General features: G+C 46.7%; 1 protein-coding gene and 1 pseudogene across 2 annotated transcripts in view; one reads left to right on the forward strand and one right to left on the reverse strand.

The window, feature by feature from the left end:
• Positions 1–1,161, reverse strand: part of CNOT2 (CCR4-NOT transcription complex subunit 2) — a 151,052-nt gene extending 149,891 nt beyond the window's left edge. The window contains exon 1 of one of the 2 annotated variants that reach the window (XM_075012906.1): positions 1,073–1,161. The gene's annotated coding sequence lies outside the window, so the exon portion shown is untranslated. The remainder of the gene's footprint in view (positions 1–1,072) is intronic. The other variant, XM_075012897.1, reaches the window with a different exon arrangement.
• LOC142018275 (uncharacterized) lies at positions 1,104–10,554 on the forward strand (annotated as a pseudogene).
• The last annotated feature ends 12,863 nt before the right edge of the window (positions 10,555–23,417 follow it).

Consider the following 23,417-nt stretch of genomic DNA (forward strand, 5'->3'; position numbering starts at 1 on the left):
TTGTTTGCAAATTTCAGGACTAGGTACCTAAAGCAGCAATTGTAAACACACTGGATCTACATTTTCCCATTAGCACTGGTTCACACCGAAAGCTGCTTCAAAGCGTAACCACCACAACACACTGGAAGACAAAACATCTTCCGACACAGAACTCAGAGGAAGTGGTTCAGTTTGCTTCAAGTTTGTTTAACAAACATTTCCGAGGAGCAGAACCTGTTCCGAGAAGCTTCAGTCTCCCTCAGAAAGGCTGTGGGGAGTACACCAAGCATAGTTAAGCCCATTTCACCCCTCTTTATCTAGAGGACTCACATTACAGGCCGCAAGGCCACACTAGTGAAAAGCAAAATCCCAGCATCGCCTACAAGGCAAACCCAGTAGCAGCCGAGTCGGTGGCTGGCAGACTTCGCTTCATCGGTTTCTTAACCCGAAGCCACAAGACACAGGGGAAGGTGGACATCAGCACCAAGTTATCCTCGCGCACCCAAACCAGCCGAAAGTGCGATGGGGCTGGAGGGTGGCAGGAACCACAACTAGGCCAAGGGCTAGCGGCACAAGTCAGATGGGGCGACACCAGGACGCAGGCGGGAGGGAGGAGACGAGGCAAAGGGCGGACATCGCGGGTGAAAGGGGAGGCAGCGGCCAGGGCAGCGAGCGGTGCAGCAGGGAGGGAAGCCAGGGCTGCGTGAGGTGCCACAGGCGGCCGCCGAGGCCCCAGGGTGCGGGCCCGGGACTCTGGCGGCTCCCGCAGCGCTGGCTCGTCCCTTCCCGCAGAGCGGGGGCCGGGCGCCGCGGCCGCTGGGCTGGGGATGGCGGAGGCGGCCAGGGCCGCGGTCTGGGCTGGGCCTAAGGGCTCCGCTCCCGACTCAGACGTTACGCGTCCCCCCCTCTCTCTCTCCCTCGGAGACAAAAGCAAACGGAAACCCGGCTGGCTGCGGGACCAGGCCCAGGGGCTGCGGGACCGGGCCCAGGGGCGGCCGGGCCCCCACCCCCAGCGCCTGCGGGCCCGGTTGGGAGGCAGCGGGCAGCGCGCGCCGCGGGGAGGGGGCCAGGAAATAATGGGGGCCGAACTCACCGCATGAATTTTCTTGTCCCGCGGATCCAAGATGGCTGAGTATCCAGCACGGAGGATGCTGGGGGAGCGACCTTTACCCTCTGACCCGCCCGCCGCCGCCGTGACCCCGCCGCCGCCGCCGCCCGGCCTGGCAACCGGAACCAGGCGAGACGGCAGCTGCCTGCGCGGCCAGGCCCAGCCCCGCGGCTCGCTCGGCTCCCTCCGCCCCCCTCGCAGGGGGGGCCCACAGCCGCCGCGCTCCCGGGCCTCGCTGTCGTCGCGCTTAACCCTGGCGGGAGGCCGGCCTCGCACGGCCGGCGCGGGCAGGGCCTCCCCCTGGGGGCCGAGCGTGGGGCCTAATTAGTGCGGTGCCCGCCCGCCCCTGCGTCTGGGGCAGCAGCTCGCTCACGCACGTTGCCCGGGCTGGAGGAGGGCGGTCGGGGGTGTCATAAACGCCCGCGCCCTGGCAAAGAGGGCAGCAGGTGTGAGCCAGACACACGGACCCGCAGGGGACCCAGGGGAGGGGGCAGCTGCCAGAGCTGCTCCCTGCCAGCGCTCAAGGGTGTGAAAAATGCAGAGCCCAGTGCCACTTAAGTTGATCTGGCTCTCTGGGTAGATCGTGCTAAGGAGATGGAAGTCCACAAGGCATCTGACGAAGTGGGTCCTTGCCCATGAAAGCTTATGCTCCAAAATATCTGTTAGTGTAAAAGGTGCCACAGGACTTCTTGTTATTTGTGAAGATACAGACTAACACAACTACATCTCTGATACTTGTCACCTAGCTGTGGCATCCGAAGTCTGGATTATCTGCGTCAAGAAGGCAATCCGTTTTATCACCATTGGGCTACACCATTGTAGTCAACTGCATACAACTACAACAGTGATTACATTGCTTGTGTAATGTATTGTTAGCTAAAAAATGTTAGCATTTTAATGGTTTGTAATAAGCTCTGGTACACCTCCACTCTGCTCCATGTGTTTAGGATTACCGTGTTTGTCCTTTCAAAAACAGGACGATCCTGAGAGGGAGTATATCTGTATCAGTATCTGCCCACTGTGGTCATATTAATGTACTCCACACTGGACAGGGAAAGAGGGAAGGAAATAGTGAGAGAGGCATCAGACACCAATGGTTGTTGAGAGCCCCTGGTTTTGATGATGATGGTGATGATAGTGATACACCGTAACACGTTAATACAACATCAGTTGATAAATACTGATACAGAAGCATTCCCTCTCAGGGATGTCCTCCTTTTTACACAGTAACCCTATCAGGTGTCTTGTCACTGCACACCCCACCTAGTGCACTTGTACAGATTGTACTGTCGCTGTTGGTGGCATTGTAGGAGGGCTCCTGAAAGCCAGTAACAGTCAATGTAAACAACAGTGTGCGTATACTGACACTGTTTTGATCTAACCAAATCAATATTGATGCTACACCTCACATGGAGGTGGTGGTGTGTGTCTGCACAGCAAGGCAGTTTTGGCAGCAGGAGTAAAATTTTAGCATAAAGATGGGTAGGCTGACATAAACTGCCATACTAGCTTTCTAGTGCGGAGTAGGCCTCATAAGGCTACAACAGTGGAACCGCACTGCTGTATAGGCAAGCTCTGAAATGCTCCATAGGAGAGAACAGGCAAGGGCAGAAGTTAGAACATAAGAACAGCCATTCTGGGTCAGACCATAGGCCCATCAAGCCCAGTATCCTGTCTTCCGACAGTGGCCAATGCCAGGTGCCCCAGAGGGAATGAACAGAACAGGTAATCAAGTGATCAATTCCCTGTCGCCCATTTTCAGCCTCTTGAAAACAGAGGTGAGGGACACTGTCCATGCCCATCCTGGCTAATAACCATTGATGGACCTATCCCCCATGACTTTTTCTAGAGTACATCTACATAGGGATAAAGGGCCTATGGGTGATCCAGGTCAGCTGATTTGGGTTTGTCATGTCCGGGTTGTGGGGCTAAAAATTGCTGTGTAGAGGTTTGAGCTTGTGCTCTAGCCAGAACTTTGGGATTCTGTGAGGGTGGAGAATGCCAGAATTCAGGCTCTAGAGTTACACAGTTATTTTTAGCCCCCACAGCTTGAGCCCTGTGAGACTGATCACCCCTGGACCAACCACAGGTTTTTATCCTGGTTTAGACATAGCCTTAGAAACACTGGCGCGCACACACACTATAGGCGTTGCTAGGAGGAGGAAGGCAGCAGCTCTGTTAAATACACTCCATAGGAAAGAATGAGGGGCAATGGAGCTGCAAGTCTGACACATAGTGCGGAAACTTGGTCAGACTTGAAGGACTGGGGTGTGGCAAAAAAAATAGTGAAACACTAAGGTTACGTATCTGAACAAAGTCAGAGAATCCAAATATTACGGTTCCCAGAAAAACATGATCTCATCTGTTTTGCATATAATGTGTATTTAGTAGCCTAACAAGAAATCACAAGTATGTATGCACAATGTTGGCAAGTTAATGTTAATTCAGGAGCCTTAACTACTGTATTTCCTTGCTTTGTGTGTTTAATTGGAGAACATTACCTTTGCATGTACATAGCTTTTGTGTATTTGACTTGTTTGTTTTCCTAAAGAAATGGAAAGTTGTTAGCATTTTAATGGTTTCTAATAAGCTCTGAAGTAGATAAATAGCCCACAATTTACTGTGATGAATGGGGTGAGTTCACGCCTTTGCCCCTGTGGTTATTGGCTGAGTACATTTTGCTGCAAGGATGAGGCCCGTTCTGCAGTTTAATAAAAGGGTATTTTAAAACAATGAAGTTAAATTGCTTCAAAGCCCTTTGTGGACTTTCTTACTTCTATTTAAACCTGGCATATTGCAGTTTAGCTTGCAGCTGTAATGCTTTCTCAACGTACGAACTTCCACTGATTTGGCTACAAGTGTGTTTTTAAACCTATTTTAGCTAAATTGGTACACATTTATATTTAGACACTCTTCTTTCATCTTAAGAGGAGCTTATTTCGCAAGCTAAATTGATATAAGGCAATTTTAAATCTACAGAGTGTCTGTACAACAGGCTTGGTCTACGGTATAAACTTCTGTTAGTTTAACTTTGTTGCTCGGATTTGGCAAGCAATGCAGTTATATTCTGCTAAGCTTCAGCATAAACAGTGCTATATTTACAAGATAACTTTCTCTCATTGTCATAGCCACTCTTGAGGAGGTGAAGTACCTACACAAATGAGTGAAGCTCTGATGTTGGCATCTTCACTAAGGTCTGGTTTACACTGCGGCATCATCACATTTACAATGTGTGTCCATACTATCAAGCCCTTTCTGCTGACTTCAAGGGCTTGTAAAATTGATTCTTGTATTCACCCCAGTAATAGACATAGCACTAGAGTCAACCTTTCTAGGTTGACTTGGGGTAGTATAGACACAACACTATAATTTAAAGGGATTGGTCTCCAGTATGTGTCCCAGAGTGCTCCACTTTGACCTCTCAAAACAGTACTTTCAACTCCACTGCACTTTAGGCAGGTATACAGGAAAAGCCCTAGGGCAGGGGTCTGTAATCTGCATCTCCAAAGCTGCATGCAGCTCTTTAAGGGCTTCTTTGTGCCTCCCACCTCTATAATTGCAAAGTAAAAAAACAAAAACAAAAACAAAAAAAACCCCTCCTGATTATTTTTGATAAACAGTGAATGTCTAGAAGCCCAGCAATGAACATCTGGTATCTCAATAACAAATGATGTGATCTCGAAATGTTGGATAACTCCCCTCTGTATTTGACAGATGGAAGCGGATGGCATCTGGCATCCTCCAGAGAACAGAAGGTTCAGGAGTGAAAGTCAGGAAGACAGTGGTACAAAGACACACAGGTAAAGTGTGAGGAAATAGAATATGTAAAAAGTTTGTGAACATCCTGCAGTAAACATGTATCGCATTACAAATCATTGTGTGCGTGCTGTTATTAAAGTAGGGATACAAAAGGTATGGTTTAACATTATTTATTAAGGACCGTCTAATATTCACATACATTGCAGCTCTTTAATTACTGAGTTTACTGTATTTTAAAAAAAAAAAAGGCTCTTCCTGCTATTTTGGTTGCTGACCCCTGCCCTAGGGCCTCTTGAACATAAGAACATAAGAATGGCCATACTGGGTCAGACCAAAGGTCCATCAAGCCCAGCATCCCATCTGCCGACGGTGGCCAATGCCAGGTGCCCCAGAGAAGGAGAACAGAAGACAAGTGATTTATCTCCTGCCATCCATCTCTTGCCCTTGTTATGAAGGCTAGGGCACCATACTTTATCCCTGGCTAATAGCCATTTATGGACCTGACCTGCAAAAATTTATCAAGCTCTTTTTTAAACCCTAATAGAGTCCTGGCCTTCACAGCCTCCTCGGGCAAGGAGTTCCACAGGTTGACTGTGCGCTGTGTGAAGAAAAATTTCCTTTTATTAGTTTTGAACTTCTCATTTCCTGTTTGATCAGCACTGAGGGCTCACCAGCACAGCTAGTTGTGGATGCCCAGGCCACAAATGCACTCCAGCATGGAGCCTACGGGAGAGACATGATCTGGTTGCTGTGCAGGGAAGAGTATCTAAGCAGGAAGAGGTCTGAACCAGCGGAAGTAATGCTGTTATCTGTGCCAAAGTCACACAGGCAGCAAGGGCTACCTACAACAGGGACATACAGCAGTGCTGCGTGAAATAAAGGCATTTAGAAAGTGTACCAGAAGACAAGGGAAGTGGACAGTAGCTCTGGATCTGAGGCACAGACATATTGCTTGTGTGAGCAGCTGCATGACTTTCTAGGTGGTGACCACAAGTGTACCCCAAAACTGTCTGTCGATGCTTTCAAGAAGCCTCGACCAACAAGGAAGAAGACATTGCTGAGGAGAATATGTAAGAGGCAAGTGGAGGATCCATTTTCCCCAATAGCCAGGACTTTTTCCTATCTCTGGAGCAGTGTCTTCTACCAGGATCTATTGCTGGCAAAGCATGATGACAGGGAAGGCACCTCAGATGAGTGCACATTTGTAATCACACTCCAGGGGTTAAAGGCAATTGTGTTTAATGTTTATCAGTGGAAAACAATTAGGATACAGTGGTGGCCAATCTAGCTACACAGATGGTGCTCCCTGGAAAAGCCTGTTTATGTTCCTGGGGATGGCCCAAGAATCTTCCACGGATATCTCTAGGAAATGCTGGAGATAGTCCACAATGCTTTGCAGAAGGTTTCTGGGAGGGCTGCCTTATTCCGTCCACCAAAGTAGGACACTTTCCCATGACACACCAGTATTTAGTGATCTGGAAACTTTGCGGCATGTAGCATAGTAGCAAAAGGTTCCGATCTGTACCCAGATAACTGCAGCTGTTGTTCACTTTCTGGCTCTGTTAGCCTCAGGACACTGATATGGCAGATGGTTTACCTAAGTGAAATGGGGGGAGTTTCATAAGTGCTAGCCCCAGAATAGTCTGACACCATTTGTTGATCCCCACCAAAATATATTCCAGGCCATATCTGTGTGTCATGAGAAGGGATCATCTTGGACCATAGCCAGCATGTTCAGGACATGGGGGGTGCTATGTTGTGCAAATCCTGCCCCTCTCCACCTCAAATCTGGCACCGCTACTTTATTAAAGCAAACACATTAACAAAAAAAAACTCGAGCAACATCCAGTTCACTGTGAGAAAGAGGGGGCTTTAATTTGTAGCCGTTAATCACAGCTATTTGTAAAGTAGCAGCAAAACACTCCTCTACCCTTTCTTGAGTGCTTACCATGCCTGCTTGCAAACTGAATTCTGCTGTCCAGCATTCTGCTGAATGTTGTAGGTTGCTAGTAGGTGCATCTTTTAAAAGACAAAAGTTTACTTTGCACTTCAGGCATTGTATTTACTGATGTGAAGTGTTTCATTCGCTGCAAGAGTTAATTTCATGTTTTCAACAATGTATGTTCTGTTAGGCCACCCTTATGTTTTATTTTTCTGTGCAGCTGGAAACTTGACAGTGGACACATCTTCCAGACCAGCACAAAGGCTGTCTCAGACTAGAAGGCGAAAAAAGTGGGCTAAAGAAGACATGTTCTGTGATCTGATGCATTCCTCTGAGACTGACAGTACACAACTAACTGCATGGTGGTGTACACTGTCGGAGAGCATGCGCTTGTATCAAGAGGACAGGAGAGTACACAGGGGACAGGAGTGTTACATGCAGGAAGAAGTGTTGTGGCTTACAAGGGAGCAAACAGACATGTTGAGGCATCTGGTTGAGTAACAGGAAAGGCAGCTAAACCTTAGAGTCCTGCTGCACCAAGTGATAGACCAGCTGCCTTCCTCACCAAGTTCTATATCCTTCTCTCTCAGAGGTCCTAGAATCCAGGAGTGGGTGTGTGGGTGGGGGAGACACTCTAGCATCCCTGGTACTCCAGAGGATTGCTCAAGAATCAGAAGGCTCTCATTTTCATGGTCATGTTATGAGGATGGATGATACATGGATACAAAAGATAGTCTTCTATGGTCAGCTTGCTCATAGAAAGCATTCTATTGGTGGTCGGTACAAGTGCTATAGGGACATCTTAAAGACCAACATGAAGTCATGCAGCATATATCCCAGTGAACTGGAAATTCTAGCTCAGGACTGATTGTCCTGGTGGCAAATCATTGTAAAGGTTCTCAAATGCTTCCAGAGTCAATGTATGCAGGCATTAAAGGAAAACACCCGCAGTTGGCGGACTTTTATAGGGTAAAATCGTAATCGGCTCTGCTGATCAAGGATTGGTTTAGTTGCTCACCAATGGCATCATAGAAGATGAGATCTGTTGACTGACAGCTCAGTCCACACACACTGAGCCAACTGTGAATAGAGAGACTGTGAAATCCACAAGGAGGAAATCTGAGAGCTGTGTGAATTGAGAGAGGAAATCTACATGGTGAAACAAACAGCAATGGGGTGTCTTCATAATGAATATAGACAAAAGATTGGTCTGGTGTATCCTCAAGTGCAGAGGGACTGTCAGGACCCTAGCTAGAGGGCTGGGTCAATACTGGAATCTGGTTTCGTGGGGACATTGTCTAAATGATCAAAGCAAGAGCAGGAATCTGTACTAATCTCGTGCTGTAGGTGGGAGTTGAGGTCAATGAGCCACCCCAAGTCAGAGCCATGTGAGTCAGTTGAAGTAGTTAGCGATGCAGGGCTGGGCCAGAGTGTGGGAAACAAGAGGACCAGAAGCCAGGCTAGACATCAGGATCAGGGTTGGGGCCACAGAACAGGAACAATTCATGGTATCAGGTGTGCATTGGGCCTGTTTGCAGCCACAAGCCAGGCATCTGACTGTTTATACAGTGACTCCACCTATTTCTCTTAGGCTTTACGTAGTAGGCTTTAGCCTATCAGTTAATGCTATAGGCTCTACCCGTGAAGATTTCTGTAGTTTGGGGCATTCACTGATGCATTGCCCCACAGACTTTCAGTTACTGCTCTGTTGGAGTTGTGATGTGGTGTGGTGTGGATGCAGCAGATGCTCAGGGATTATCTGATCTAGGTCCTAGCCCTTTAGATTGTCACAGATACACTCCAATACCTTAATCTAGGAGGCTAGCTGGCTGTGTATGTCTCATTTAAGCAGGATCACAAGCTGTCTGGCTGTAAAACATTGTATGGAGTTTGGGTGAGCAATACTTTACCAGGAATTAGAATATCTTGTTTTTGAAGATCAGACTGTAGATTCTGAGTTATGAATTTATTTTATATGTACCCATTTACTTCCAATGTATTTTTTACCATGTTGAGCCAATAATGTTCACTGTTTGTGTCTTTTCAAGGGCTTCTCATCCCCACAGAATAATTCATACCACCTGAAGCCTGTGTGCACAAACCACCTTACTCTGGGGGAAATAAGTCCAGAATGAATTTATGAGAGACCTGCTTGATTGAATAAATTGGCAGATTAAGGCTCAATTTAACTACCAAAAGGATATATGGAGGGAGGTAAGAGACGCAGAGGCTACACAACATCAGGAGAGCTTGGCAGACAAATTCATGGTCAGATCTGCTCTAATGATTGTTGCAGCTTGTAAATGCCTATGTGAAATAAAATGTTGCATTTGCACAGAAGGCATCAATAAAAAGTTTAATTACAGGTAGTGGTAAAAGTGGCACAGGCTTTAAAAAATGCCATCAAGTACCTAATTTCAAAATTTCATAATAAAAATATACAAACTGCCATAGTGATAATCCATAACCGGTAAATGCCATCACATGGTCAATATTGACAACATTCATAATATACATTATTAAAGTGTTTAGAGAATTAATGGTATACAATACGTACACACTTGCAAAGAATACACACAGCCACCTCAGATACCATTTCATTTCCCCTCATGGACGGGACCACGCATACCCATTATATTGGCACACAAAGAACTCCACATTTCCATTGTGTGAGTAATGAGGCAATACTGATTGTGTATACCTGTTCAAGTGTCCATCAGTGTCCTGAGTCCCCCTTTCTCTTTGCGAGAATTGTGTTGGGCACAGCAGTCCTTAATAATAAGGGCTTCAATAGTGACAGTAGCTGCCAAATGGTTTTGAAGAATGTGCCACCAGGCTTTCAATCCGATAAATGCTCACTCCACCACTTCCATACAGCTACTCATGTGTATCTGAATCTCTTTTTTTCTTCCCCTCTGAAATCAGGATATGCATTCTTAGCCCACATAAACAGGGGGTAAGTGGAGTCCTCTACAATTGTAGTAGGAACGGTTACTCCATTTATAACTTTGTCGTTTTGTGGAAATAATCTCCCAGCTTCTCCATGAAGATGAAGTCCCAATTTCTGGGACACCCTAGCATCATGCGTTTAGTGAGTACATCCTACATCTCTTTTGTTTTATTATTTTTATTTTATCTTGTGAAGTTTGAAGAACTTGACTCATAATTTTGGAATGGATAGGACTGGTAATACTGCCATCCTGATTTATGGAGTTTTTATTGCATGCGTACTCTGCAGCATCTAATTAATTCAGATATTAAAAAGTTGAAAGTCAGTGTCTAATTAGATTCCAGAATCTACACCTACCAACATTATTTGAATTTTATATTGGGAAATATTCAGTTTTCAATGTGATACATGTAAAGGTATTTAAATAATATAAAATACTACATTAAAATGTATTTCTTTTATTGTTGGTAAGACTGATGGTATGTGACTATTAAATATAAAATAGAGTATATTATTATGTAGTATATTATTATGTTTTATTAGTATGTATTATGAATGCTTCTGCAATTCTTGCATGACCATCTCATCAGTGGAATTTGAGGACACACTATGGGTTTGCAGCCCTGCTAGTAAATCTGTTGCAAAAGGGTTGGACAATGCAGTGCCATCTTTTATAATCCCAGATTTTGCCTGTTAGATCAATGGGTTCTCTGTGGTCACACCTCTGTGCCCACTATAAAGCCTCATCTGCTACTGCAGAGTTCATTGCAGGATGAGTACTTCAGCTGATATATCAAACCTGTTTCTCCTCGTTCCAGTGTTAAAGTGTACAAAACCAATACTTGTGCTTTGACATCCAAAACATTTCATATTTGAATTTACTGTATTAACTGCAGTTATGCGATTAAGTGCCCAATCCATCAGTTTCTAAGTCAGAATACCCAAAAGAATTTTGCCGGCATTAGAACTGCAGAATTAGTCTAAGAGCATTTAACTTTTTCATGTTTAAATCTGTTTTTCCTTCTTCTTTATGAGCACACACAGGATACTGAAGAAACATTTAGTGTAACAGTGAATTGCATTTCTTACTGTAACTATATAGATACAGTATCATGTAGTGACAAGACTATATATTTCATAAGCAAATGTGTACTAAATTATGTGTTTTATTTGCCCAAGTTGGAATCTTAAATAGTTTGTGACCCACACTTAGAGGAGGTGTTTTTGAAAAATACAAGACTTTTCAAATGACACATTTAAGAAAGAGCAGAGTATATTTTCAAGCCTTGGGTCCCAGTCCTGCAAATGTGCACATGCCTAATGAGACTGTGGGAGTAGTTATTCATGTGCCTAAGTATTTGAGTGATCAAGGCTGTATTTTGTAAAAGTATGTTACATTACCTACTCCACAGCACATCATTTTGTGGACTAGACAATAAATCTGTATGTTAAATATTATTGTGGCTGAGGAGGGGGAGGAATTTATACCTTAAGGAGATTTTTTTTGATACGATGACACTAGAGAGTACTGCTGACAATCCTAATAAGTAGCTGAGATTGTGAGCTCTTTGAGGAAGGGACTATGAGTTGAATGGAGCTGGTTAACAAATAATAACGCCGAATAGAAGGGAAGCATACATAGAGCTTTAAAAGCGGCATTTAGAGTTTTCAGGCTAGAAAACAAAAAGTTTCTTATCAAAATTATCTTACTGTAATATTTCTAATATGCTTTTCTACTGATTAATGTATATGGTTTTTGTTTATTTCAAATGTATCAGTATAAACAGATGATTATATGATGATCTCAAAGAGCTCTAAGTGAGATCAGGGCACCCCGGGCAAGACACTGTGCATATACTTGGTAAGAGACAGTTCCTACCGTGAGAACATTCTGTATTAATAGATCAAACAGACATCTGGCAGGAATGGTAGCCGAAGAGTAGAAAGGTGAGGTGATTTGCTCAAGGTCGCACAACAGGTTAGTTGCAGAGCAGGGAATATCAGCCAACTGCCCAGCGTTTCAGAACAATGTCATATTCCCTAGACCAGAGGTTGACAACCCCCAGCACGTGTGCCAAAAGTGGCATGCAAGCTGATTTCTGCTGGCACACAGCAGGAGCTCAGACCCATCCTTCCACCACCCCCCTCAGTCCCCTGCAAGAGCAGGTGGGCAGGGAGCAGAGGAAAGGAGCAGAAAAGTCCTTCCACATGGGAATTGCCTGGGTAGCACTGGAGGGAAGGAAGGGAGAGCGGGAAGCATCAGCATATTCCAGAGCATGCAGTGTGTGAGGCGATAGGGCAGGTGGTGGCTGGAGCGAAGCGGGCACAGGTGGAGCCTGTCTGAATGTAGCCAGCAAAGTTCCTCCGATGCTATTAGGGCCCTTTGTCAGTTAAGTACTGAGTCACTTGGCTAGGAACCCTTTCTCAATAGGCTGCCAACAGCAGAACCGAGTGGTGCCGTGGGTCCTGGGGGCAAGGTGGGAGGGGGTCCTGGCTCTCTGCCCCCAGAAGGGGTGGGGCCAAGGGCAGTAGGACCAGGGCTTGGGGCAGTCAGACCTGCCCTCATGCTCCCTCTGAGCCACCCATTGAACGGTGCACAGAGTCCTGTCATGTTTCAAAGGGTCATGGTGGCCACCAGAGCTCCAAACCCCTTTGAAATGCTGGACCTGGAGGCAACTGCCCCCTTTACTCCCTGCCCCCATTGGCTGGCCTCATTGTCAGCCCTCCTATTGAGATCACCCAGCAACAAACATTTCAAATACAAGTACAGAGCCAATACTTGGAACTTCAAATATAAAAATGATACCTGCGTATAAGCAGTAAAAACAGAAGCAACAACTCACCAGCTTTCAACAGACACCTCCCTTGGCCCAGCTGGCACAAGATTGGGTGCAAACATAGAAAAGTGGTTGCAACAATGTTTTGCAGGTTCATCTCAAAATCCAATCACATAACAGAAGGGCTCAGAGGTATTTAGAAAAGGTGGCATCTGGCACAGTGCCTGAGCAAGGCGGGGGGGAGGGTCCTGGCTCCATGCTCCCAAAGGGGCGGGGCCTTAGGTGGAAGGGCTGGGGCAGCTAAACCTCCACTCCGCCCAGAGCATGTCACGCCAGCCTCCTCCTCTCCCGCCCTAAGAGCTGCCCAGAGCATGCTGTCCAGTGTGCTGGTGGTGACTTAAAGGGCCCAGGGTTTGGGCTGCCGATGCTGCCATAGTAAGCAGCTGGGGGCCCCAGAGCAACTGTCCTCCTCCCTTCAACCACTGTTGGTGGGTCTGAAGTTACCACAGTGTATTCTTTCCAGGTGTTTGGCTGATGGCTCTTGCCTACTCAGAAGCGCATGTTTGGGGGTGGGAAGGAATTTCCCAGAGAGGAGCTTTGCAGAACCTTGGCAGGTAGGATGCAGAGAGAGATTCTTTGCTCTGCAGCATGGGGCCTGGGTCACTGACTGGGTGTAAAAGGTGGATTCTCCATAACCTGACATCTTTGAATCAGGATTTGAGGACTTCAGTAGCCAGCCAGTGATGGTGAGTCTATGATAGGTGAATGGATGAAGTTCCATTGTAAATGTACAAAAACTGTGGTTTTTTTTCTATAACCATATGGAGAGGCCTGAAGCCTTCCTCTGCAGCCAGAATAAAAAAGCAGCAGCCATTAACTGGGGAGCTAGAAGTCACATACATTCCATCTAAATTTCATTACAATAGTGTCACACCAGGCTGTTAAGAAGGAAACCACATCCTAATGTTTTGCAGGTTCACCAAAGAAAAAAAGCAGATCTCTAAAAGGGTAAAGAACACTTAGTGAACATCATTTTGTCTGGCAAGAAACTACTTATCAATAACTGAGGTTGTAGAATCCACATTCTATGATGAATGTCCTCACTTTCCAACCATTTTCCCTATGATCCCTGTCTGGTTTTATAATTGTTTCTGTCTGCTATATAATTAATTTTGCTAGGTGTAAATCAAATTAAGGTGGTAGGGTCTGATTGCTTAGGTAATTCTGTTACAGTAGGTTACAATTTATTGGTAAAATTATACTAAAATAATTATTCAAGGTATAGCGAACCAGGACTCAAGTTTCAGCACTTAATCTGGAGTCCAAGAAAGTAAGGCAGGAAGAAGGAAGGAGGACAAAGGAAAACAGTAAGGAAAAGAGAAGAAAGGGGAAAAACCTGGGAGGACTCACCCCTCCTCCCCCAAAGACCAGAGCTGCCAGACGCTGAGGTGCAGCAACCAGCATCCAGGGAGACTGACTTTGTCTGTCCAACAGGGGAAGTCTGCCTGCCTTTATCAGGATTGGTGAGCATGACACTGAGCGCTTAGTATGTGTTCTGCTTTCTTGGTAATTGTAAATAAATAGAGAATAAGAATATTATTGTGCAAAGCTTTTTCAGTGGCAAAGATCCTGCATACCCACAGGAAATTACTCCCTGACCCCTAGGAATTGGGTAAGGATGGGAGTTTAAATGAACAGGGTCACACCTTGAGCCCTAGGGATTAGATAAAGGTGTGTGTGTCCCTGAAGTGTAGGAGAGATAAAGAAATTAGTGCAGGTAGCAACATGGCCTGTAACATGAAGTTCAGACCAGATAGCCAGATGTTCCCTTCTGCCCTTAAAGTCTGAGTCCGTAAGACCTGCCTTCTGGCTTTCTTACTCCTGACCTGTGGCTCTGAATCCTGCTCTCTGACTGCCACTTCTCTGACTACGAAGCACAACTGCCCTAGCTAGGAGTCTAAGAGGGCTTTGCTTGAGGAGGTGGTGGTGTTATGCCAACAGAAAAACTCCTGAGCTTTTGGGCTGCATGTAAGCTGGGGGGTTATGCTGGTGGAGCTCTGTCAACATAGGCTCTGGAGTGTTGATTCCTCTTCAGCTTTCATGGAAAAAATTTTCAAGCCCTTAGGTTTGCAGGGAAAAAGCTGAGCACCAGAGCAAAATGTGTTTTCAAGCCTCAGAAAACAAAGGCACATAAACAGACCCAATATGAATTATTTATTCATTTATTTATTCATTTCTTTCTCTTTAATCTCATTTTACATCAGTTTCATGATTTCTTATTTGGCTCCTGATATTGGTCCATCAGGGGTTTGCTGTGCTGCTGAGATGAAGAATTTTGCATTGATTTAGCATCTGTTGGAGTATAAATTCATTTCTGCTGTTCCCAGAAATTAAGACAAAGCAGCCAGCAGAGACTACGGAGTTAATAGAAGGTTGTAGAAATTTTGGCTGATACAAGTATGGGGGAGACACAATGTTTTTTTTGTGGAGTAACAGGTTTCTTTATACACAAGTATAAACAAAGAAGTGTCTGGTCACTTAATGCCAGGGATCTGGATGTCTGAGAGGCACGCCATGTATCTGGGTTTTCCTGGCCATGACCTTCTTTTGGTTCTCCAATCCAGGCAGATGTTTGAAATATGGAAAACTTCCCTGAGAATCTACAACCATGTCCATGGAAGTTGTGGGAAGGGGTCTGCCAAAAACTACTGGCCATTTTGGACCTTGGGGTTGTAGAAGAATCCCCTCATGCAGCATTTCTCACACGAGGAGTGTCCCACCCCAAAAGAGGGTAGGAAGACCAGTGCAGGAAGGTCGCTCATAGGGTCACCATCTACTTGGGTTTCCCCATCCATGACCTCTTTTTCAGTCCTCTGATCCCCATCCAAGTGGACTTTGGAAATATGAAAAGATGTTGATGATTTTTTCTTACTTTCAGAGCTGGATGGCTGCTCTCAGCCGCGCGGCCTGGCAAAGGTTGCCCCTGCCAGCAGCTATGCAGAAGGAAGGGTAGCAGTCCCATAACTTGCTACATTTCTTTTGCACTACTGTTGAGTTCACAGCTGGGCTCCTGCTCTCTTTGGCTGCCCAGCTTGGAAGATGTAGATGCCACCAGCCATGGTGGAGAAGGAAGGGTGGCAATACCATGTGACACCACACTGCCTTCTGTGCTACTACTGCCGGCATCGCTGCCACCCAAGCTGGGGGCCTCACCAGAGGCCAGGTGCTCTGCAGCCACCCAGGTCAGAAGGCAACATCGCCAACAGCAGCAGCGCAGAAGGCAAGGAGGCAATAACACACCATATCACCCTTCCTTCTGTGCTGTGGCTGGTAGCAGAGTTGACTTCTGAGCTGGATGTCACAGCCACCACTCTCTGGCTGCTCAGAGTGGAAAGCAGTGCCACCCCTAGCAGAGGCACAGAAGGAAGAGTGGCAGTATCAGACCACGCCACCCTGCCTTCTGTTCCACTGCTGGTGGCAGGGTTGCCATCCAATCTGGGTGCCTGACCAGTTGTCACCACTTCTCAGTCACCCTCTTAGAAGGCAGTGCCACTACCAGCGGTGGCACAGAAGGAAGGGAGGGAATATCATACATGCCACCCCTCCTTCTCTTCCCCTGCTCATGGTGCCACTGCCTTTCCAGCTGCCCAGCCTGGATGATAGAACTGCCACCAGCAGTGGCGCAGCAGGAAGGGCAGCAATCCCATCGCCGGCCACAATGTGTTCTGCACGGCTTCTGGCGGCAGTGCTGCCTTTCGAGCTGGGTGCCTGGCCTGAGGCTGCTGCTCTGCGGCATGCCAGGGTGGAATTCAGCACAGCCAGCAGCAGTGGCACAAGAGGGAAGGAGGCAATACCACACCGTGCCACCCTTCTTTCTACGCTGCTCCTGGCAGCAGCATTGACTTTCTGGCTGCCCAGCTTGAAAGGCAGAGCTGCCGCCATCAGTGGCGCAGAAGGAAGTGACAATGCCATACAGTGCCACCCTTCCTTTTGCACTGCTGATGGTGCACTGGCACTGACCTCTGAGGTAGGCACCTGGCCAGAGGCTCCTGCTCTCTGCTCACCCCATTTGGAAGACAGTGCTGCCACCAGCCATGGTGCAGAAGGAAGTATTGCAATGCCACACCATGCTGCATGTCCTCCTGCACTGCTGTTGGTAGCAGCCCTGACTTCCAAGCAGGATGGGCAGAGAGTAGTGTCCACTCACAGGGCACCCTGCTTGGAAGTCAGTGCTACCACCAGCAATGGTGCCGTGGGAAGAGTGGCAATCCTTCTATGCTGCTGCTGGCAGTGGTGCTGCCATCTGAGCTAGGCACCTGGACAGCGGCCACTTTTCCGTAGCTCAGAAGCAGCTCCCCCACCAGCAGCAGTACAGAAGGGAGGAAATAGCATATCATTCCAGCCTTCCTTCTGTACTGCAGCAGGTGGTGGCACTGACTTCTGAGCTAGGGTGACCTGCCAGCAGGCACCACTCTGCTGCTGCTCAGATCCAAAGGCAGTGCCACCACCAGCAGCAGTGCAGAAGGAAAGGTGGCAATAACACATCCATGCCACTCTTCCTTCTGTGCTGTGGCTGGTGGCGGCGTTGACTTCTGAGCTGGGTGTCCTACCAGCAGCTGCTGCTCTCTGGCTGCTCAGAGTGGAAAGCAGTGCTGCCCCTAGCAGAGGCACAGAAGGAAGGGTGGCAGTAGCAGACCACACAACCCTTCCTTCTGCACTAATGCTGGTGGAAGGGTTGCCCTCTGGGCTGGGTGCCTGACCAGCTGTCACCGCTTCCCATTCACCCTACTTAGAAGGCAGTGCCACGACCAGCAGTGGCACAGGAGGAAGAGCAGCAATACTATACAGTGCCACGCTTCCTTTTGCATTGCTGCTGGTACTGGCACTGCCTTCTGAGGTAGATGCCTGGCCAGTGGCACCTGCCTTCTGGTCACGCTGTTTGGAAGAAAGTGCTGCCACCAGCCGTGGTGCAGAAGGAAGCACTGTAATACCATATGATGCTGCACGTCCTTTTGCGCTGGTGTTGGCAGCAGCCCTGACCTCTGAGCAGGGAGGGCAGAGAGTAGTGGCCCCTCGCAGGTGTGACTTTATTGGATTTTAAGGTGAATGGAAAACATTGTTGCAAACGCTATGCTAGTTCTGTGCCAAATCTTACGCCAAGTGGGCCAAGTGAAGTGTCTACTTAAAGCTACTGATTCACTGAATCTAGTCATGCCATTTATGTTTCTATCATTTCTGTATGTGAAGTTATTATTGACTCTGTGCTTATATTTGAAGACCACCATAGGAGGTATGGGAACCCGCTTGGCTTACTAGGGAAATCCTTGGAGAGCTTAAACTCAAAAATGAAGCTTATAAAAAGTGGAAGCTTGTATAAGTGACGAAGGAGGAATATAAATCATATATATTGCTCAAGAATGCAGGGGAGTAATCAGGAAGGTGAAAGCACAATTGAAATTGCAGCTAGCAAGGGATGTGAAGGGTAACAAGAAAGGTTTATACAGGAATATTAACAGTAAGAGGGTGATCAGGGAGGGTGTAGGGCCCTTACTGTAAGAGGGAGGTAACCTAGTGACAGTTGATGTGCTAAAAGATGAAGTACTCAATGCTTTTTTTGCCTGTAGTTCACAGACAAAGTCAGCTCCCAGACAACTCCACTAGGCAACGCAGGATGGGGAGGAGGTGGGCAGCCCTCAACAGGGAAAGAACAGGGTAAGAACTGTTTAGAGAAGCTAGAAAATAGGATCAGATTTAATGCACCCAAGGGTACTGAGGGACTTGGCAAATGTGATTGCAGAGTCTTTGGCCATTATCTTTGAAAAGTCATGGAGATTGGGAGAGGTCCTGGATAATTGGAAAAAGGCCAATATAGTGCACAAAAAGGAACGAAGGTAACTATAGACTGGTCAGCGTTACCTTGGTCCTCAGAAAAATCATGGAGGGGATACTCAAGGAATCCATTTTGAAGCACTTGGAAGAGAGTAAAGTGTTCGGGAGTAGTCAACATGGACTCACCAAGGATAAGACATGCTTGACCAATCTGATTAGCTTCTAAGATGAGGTAAGTCAATGGATGTGATATACCTTGACTTTAGCAAAGCTTTTGATACAGTCATCCACAATATTCTTGCCCACAAGTTAAGGAAGTATGGATTGGATAAATGGATTGTAAGGTGGATAGAAAGCTGGCTAGATGGTCAGCCCCAGTGGGTAGTGATCAACAGCTTGGTGTCTGATTGTCAGTCAGTTTCAAGTGGAGTGCCTCAAGGATCAGTTTTAGGGCCACTGTTGTTCAACTTCTTTATTAATGGTCTGAGTGAGGGGATCAATTGCATCTTCAGCAAATTTCCAGATGACATTAAGCTAGAGGTAGAAGTACAGTAGTCCCTTGAGTTATGTGAGGGTTGTGTTCCCAAGCAGCCTTGCATAACTTGAATTTCGTGTAAATTGAGGGGGGCAGCCCTTTTCCTGGTGGAATGCACATTCTGCAGCCAGGGAAGCAGCAGGAGCACCTTTTAAAAGGTAAGTCCTGGGGTTGGGGGGTGCAGCTGGGGAGGGTTAAGCCTGGCAGTGGGTTGGGGCCATGGGACAGGGTCAGAGAGGTTAACCCTGGGGTAGGTTAAGGCTGCAGGGGGGGACACGGGTGGAGTTGAGTGAGGGCCACATGGCCCTGTGGGGGTTGAGATGGAGCCGCATAAGGTGGAGGTGAACCAGGGCAGCTGGGGGGTGGGGAGTTGAACCAGAGCCGCATGGGAGTGGGAGGTGATGAGCTGCAGCTACAGAGGTGTTTGTACTGAGGTCATGTGGGGTCATGGGGGGTGTTGAGCCGGGGCCAGGGGGAGCAAGATTTTGAGTTGTGCTTAACTCACATTAGTGCAAGTTAAATGCAACTCAAAATCATGCATTTTGAGGTATTGCTGTAGATATGTTCCAAGGGTAGAGATAGGGTCCAGAGTGATCTAGACAGATTGGAAGGTTGGGCCAAAAGAAATCTGAGGAGATTCAGCAAGGACAAGAACAGAGAGTTCTGCAGTTGGGATGGAAGAATCCCGAGCATTCTTACAGGCTGGGGACTGACTTTCTAAATAGCAGTGCAACAGATAAGGACATGGGGATTACGGTGGATGAGAAGCTGGATATGAGCCAACAATGTGTCCTTGTAGCCAAGGAGGCTAATGGCATAGTGGAGTGCATGAGGAGGAGCATTTCTAGCAGATCTAGAGAAGTTATTACTCCCATTTATTCATCACTGGTAAAGCCACATCTGGAGTATTGGGTCCAGTTCTGGGCTCCCTGCACTTATAAAAAGGATGTGGAGGCATTGGAGAGGGTCCAACAGAGGGCAAACAAAATGATTAGGGGGCTGGAGCACATGACCTATGAGGAAAGGCTGAGGGATTTGGGCTTATTTAGTTTGCAGAAGAGAAGAGTGAGGGGCGATTTGATAGCAGCCTTCAACTTCCTGAAGGGGGGTTCTAAAGAGGATGGAAAGAAGCTGGTCTCAGTAGTGACGGACAGCAGAACATGGAGCAAATGTGTCAAGTAGCAGTGGGGGAGGTCTAGGCTGGGTATAAAAAACTATTTGACAAGTAGGGTGGTGAAGTACTGCAATGAGTTACCTAGAGAGGTGGTGAAATTTCCCTCCCTAGAGGTTTTTAAGTCCCAGCTTGACAAAGTCCTGTCTGGGGTGAGGTAATTAGCGTTGGTCCTGCTTTGGGAAGGACTTGATGATGTACTGACATCTCTTCCAGCCCTAAGATTTTATGTTTCTATGATTGCAAAAGTGTTCCTAGTCAGGTGAGGTAATACTTGACAGAGTAATGGCCATATCAGATTCCAATCAACATCTGAGGCATGTGGCTGTAAGGTGTAACGCAGCAGAGAGGCAATGGCTGATTGCCTAAAAAGGACATGGACAGGTGACCTGCTCATGTGACAGGCTCCGTCTCAGAAGTGCTTCCACACAAGGAGGAACACTGGGATTCCCTCCACATGGGCAAGGGTATAAGAGGACCCTGAGAGCTCCTCTGTCTTTGTCTTCAATCCATCTTACCACTTCAGGAGCATTTCTGCTAAAATCTGAGTGCGGAAGGATTGCTGTCCCATCCTAACAAAGATGTAGAGGTTGAAACCCTCTAATTCAGCACTCTCTCATCCAGCAACGTCTGTAATCCAGCATGATTTTAGTTAACCAGATAACTATTTATCATGGGTGAGGCCAGGTTTCCTGTGGTTCCATAAAGTTTGTTTATAGCCACCAGTCCTGGCTCTCAGTGTTCTGTGCTGTTATTTAGTTGTAATTGACCCCTAAATGTCTTCTAAGAGTGCAGGAAACAAAGGACGTGTTGGTAATGCTGCTGGACAATATTGACCTCCCATGGTCTGGCAAATTCCGGTCAGGTCCTGGGGGTGGCAGATGAGAGAGGTTCAACTTGTACTCCAGAGACTTTCAAGATAGCAGCCTGCTCCCCCTCTGCTGCAAATCTCCATCAAGATCTTTGGAACTGGTGTATGGAATGTGATTGCTTTAAAAATTTTACTTTCAACCTATTCTTTCTTTTCAGCAACTTCTCTCTCCAGTTCAATACTCTCTTGCTTTTCTTTTAAACAAATGTCTGCAAGTTCTTTTTCATAATCAAAATCCACTTTTTTTTCACTGCCTCCTTCTCTCTGACTGCTTCTGCGGTATCTCTGGCCACTAACAAAGATCTCGTTTTTCAATTAGTAGCTCTCTTTCTAAAGGTGATTCCTTGTTTATAGTACAAATCTCCCAGGGTGTGTTTTTTCTTTTACTAATGCCCTCATACTGCTGCTGACACATTGCAACTGCATTTTAACCAATAAAACTTTCAAACCCAAAAATCAAATTTAGAATAGTGTGAGGTCCTGATTTTAAGCCCCATAGACATGGTTCTGTGGACCCAATCACAACTAGGCCACTGTAATCTTGAAGGTTTTTCCAGGCACTGCTGAAAGGGCCAAATCAGGGCAAATTGCTTAAAATAGGGCTACTTACAGCCCAAGACTGGAGGTCCTCCACCATAAGGAACCAAACCAGTCACACAGAGCTCTGCTGCTGCCACACTGGCCAGCAAGAAGTCACACAAGCAATTCCTCAGACACTCCAGCTTCACTGGTGCTTCAACTAGTACTCTTCTTACACAGATAAGAGGTTATGAAAAACAATCTCACCAAATCCAAAAAGGTTCTTCCAGTCCCAAAGGATAAGCCACATTCCCAGGTCAATATGTACCTCAGTTCTTACCATTCTGTACCAATCTGTTAGAATCTAAAATATAAAATTTTATTAGTAAAAAGAAAGAAAGAATAGGGTGAGAGTAAAATTGTTAAAGCCACCAAATTACGTAAATCAGTCACAAAGTTCTTGATGCTGGCTTACAGCAGATGGAATAGGCAGCGATCTTAAAATCTCTGGAGTACATTCTTTATCAGGATGGGTCAGCAATTATTCCAGGCTCAGTTCATAGCAGAGATGCTCCTGAAGTGAAGAGCTGTATTGAAGACAAAACGGAGGAACCTCAGGGTCTTGTTATACCCTCGTCCATGTGGAGGAAATTCCATTGTCCCTCCCTGTGTGGAAGCACATCTGAGATGGAGCCTGTCACATTAGCAGGTCACCTCTCCATGTCCTTTTCAGGCAATCTGCTATTGCCACTCTGCTGGGTTACACCTTACAGCCACATGCCTCAGAGGTTGATTGGAATCCAATAAGGCCACTGTCTATCAAGTACTGCTTCTTTTGACTAGGAACCCTTTCACAACAGGGTGTCATGCCTCCTACTGTCCTCTCCCAGAAACTAAAATATCAAATACAGGCACAGAGGCAATACTTATAACTCTAAATATAAAAATGATAAAAACATAAAGGCTACATCTATGCTAGCATTCTTCTTTCGAAAGAGTCATGCAAACGAAGGAAATCAAAAATGCAAATGAGGTACAGGTTTACATATCTGGCACCTTATTTGCATATTCTTCTCTCAAAAGAGCTACTTTTGAAAGAAGAAAAGCAGTGTAGACGTGCTTTTTTTTTTAGGAAGAAGGGTTCTTTTGAAGATGGGGATTAATTTCTAAAGAACAGCATCTACACTGCTTTTCTTTTTTTGGAAGTAGTTCTTTGGCAGATTTCTCTGCCTGGAGTTGGTGACTGTGTTCTTCTATTCCCATGGGATGCATCCCTGGCCCCACAGAACAGCAGGGCTCCCTGTGGTGGGTGGCAGGGGTTGGTTCTAAATGGAGTAGGGGGAGAAGGAGAGAGACAGACTTGTCGTCCAGCAGGGGTCACTCTCAGAGGATCTGGTGAGTTTCAACAGGGCTCCTATTGCCCAAAGAGGAACAGTTTGAGATGGGAGAAGGATCATTTCTTCAGGAGTCCCACTGCCTGGCTTCTGTCAGTGTCACTTTTCTATTGGGTCCCATTTCCCAGCAGGGTTTCCTTACCTGTGTCGTGACAGCAGTTTGCAGAGCTGGTAAATCCCCTCTCTTGCCAGCCGTCCGGTGTACTGGGCTGGTCACTAATGGATGGTTGCAGCTAAGCCACAGAGTTCCCTAGTGCTGAGTTCTAATGGAAGGGAAGGAGAGGGGGCCCCAACTGTGTTCTCCTGCCAGCTCCCAATCACCCCTGGGCCAGGAGTCTTTCTCCCACAGCTCCCTCTGTTGGAGACCCTGGGGAGGAGGAGCTACAGCGAATCCCTCAGCTCCTTCTGGCCCAACAGAACAGCAACTGACCCCTCACCCCTACCCCACTATCCCCAAGGCTGAGCCATCATGCTCGGGGGGAATACCTGACTCATTGATCATGGAGCTTGACAAGGAAGTTGTCACCATGTGCCTTTGTCTCACTAGGGCTACGTCTACACGAGCCCCAAACTTCGAAATGGC

This window comes from Carettochelys insculpta, chromosome 1, assembly GCF_033958435.1.
Source record: "Carettochelys insculpta isolate YL-2023 chromosome 1, ASM3395843v1, whole genome shotgun sequence".
Taxonomy (NCBI): Eukaryota; Metazoa; Chordata; order Testudines; family Carettochelyidae; genus Carettochelys; species Carettochelys insculpta.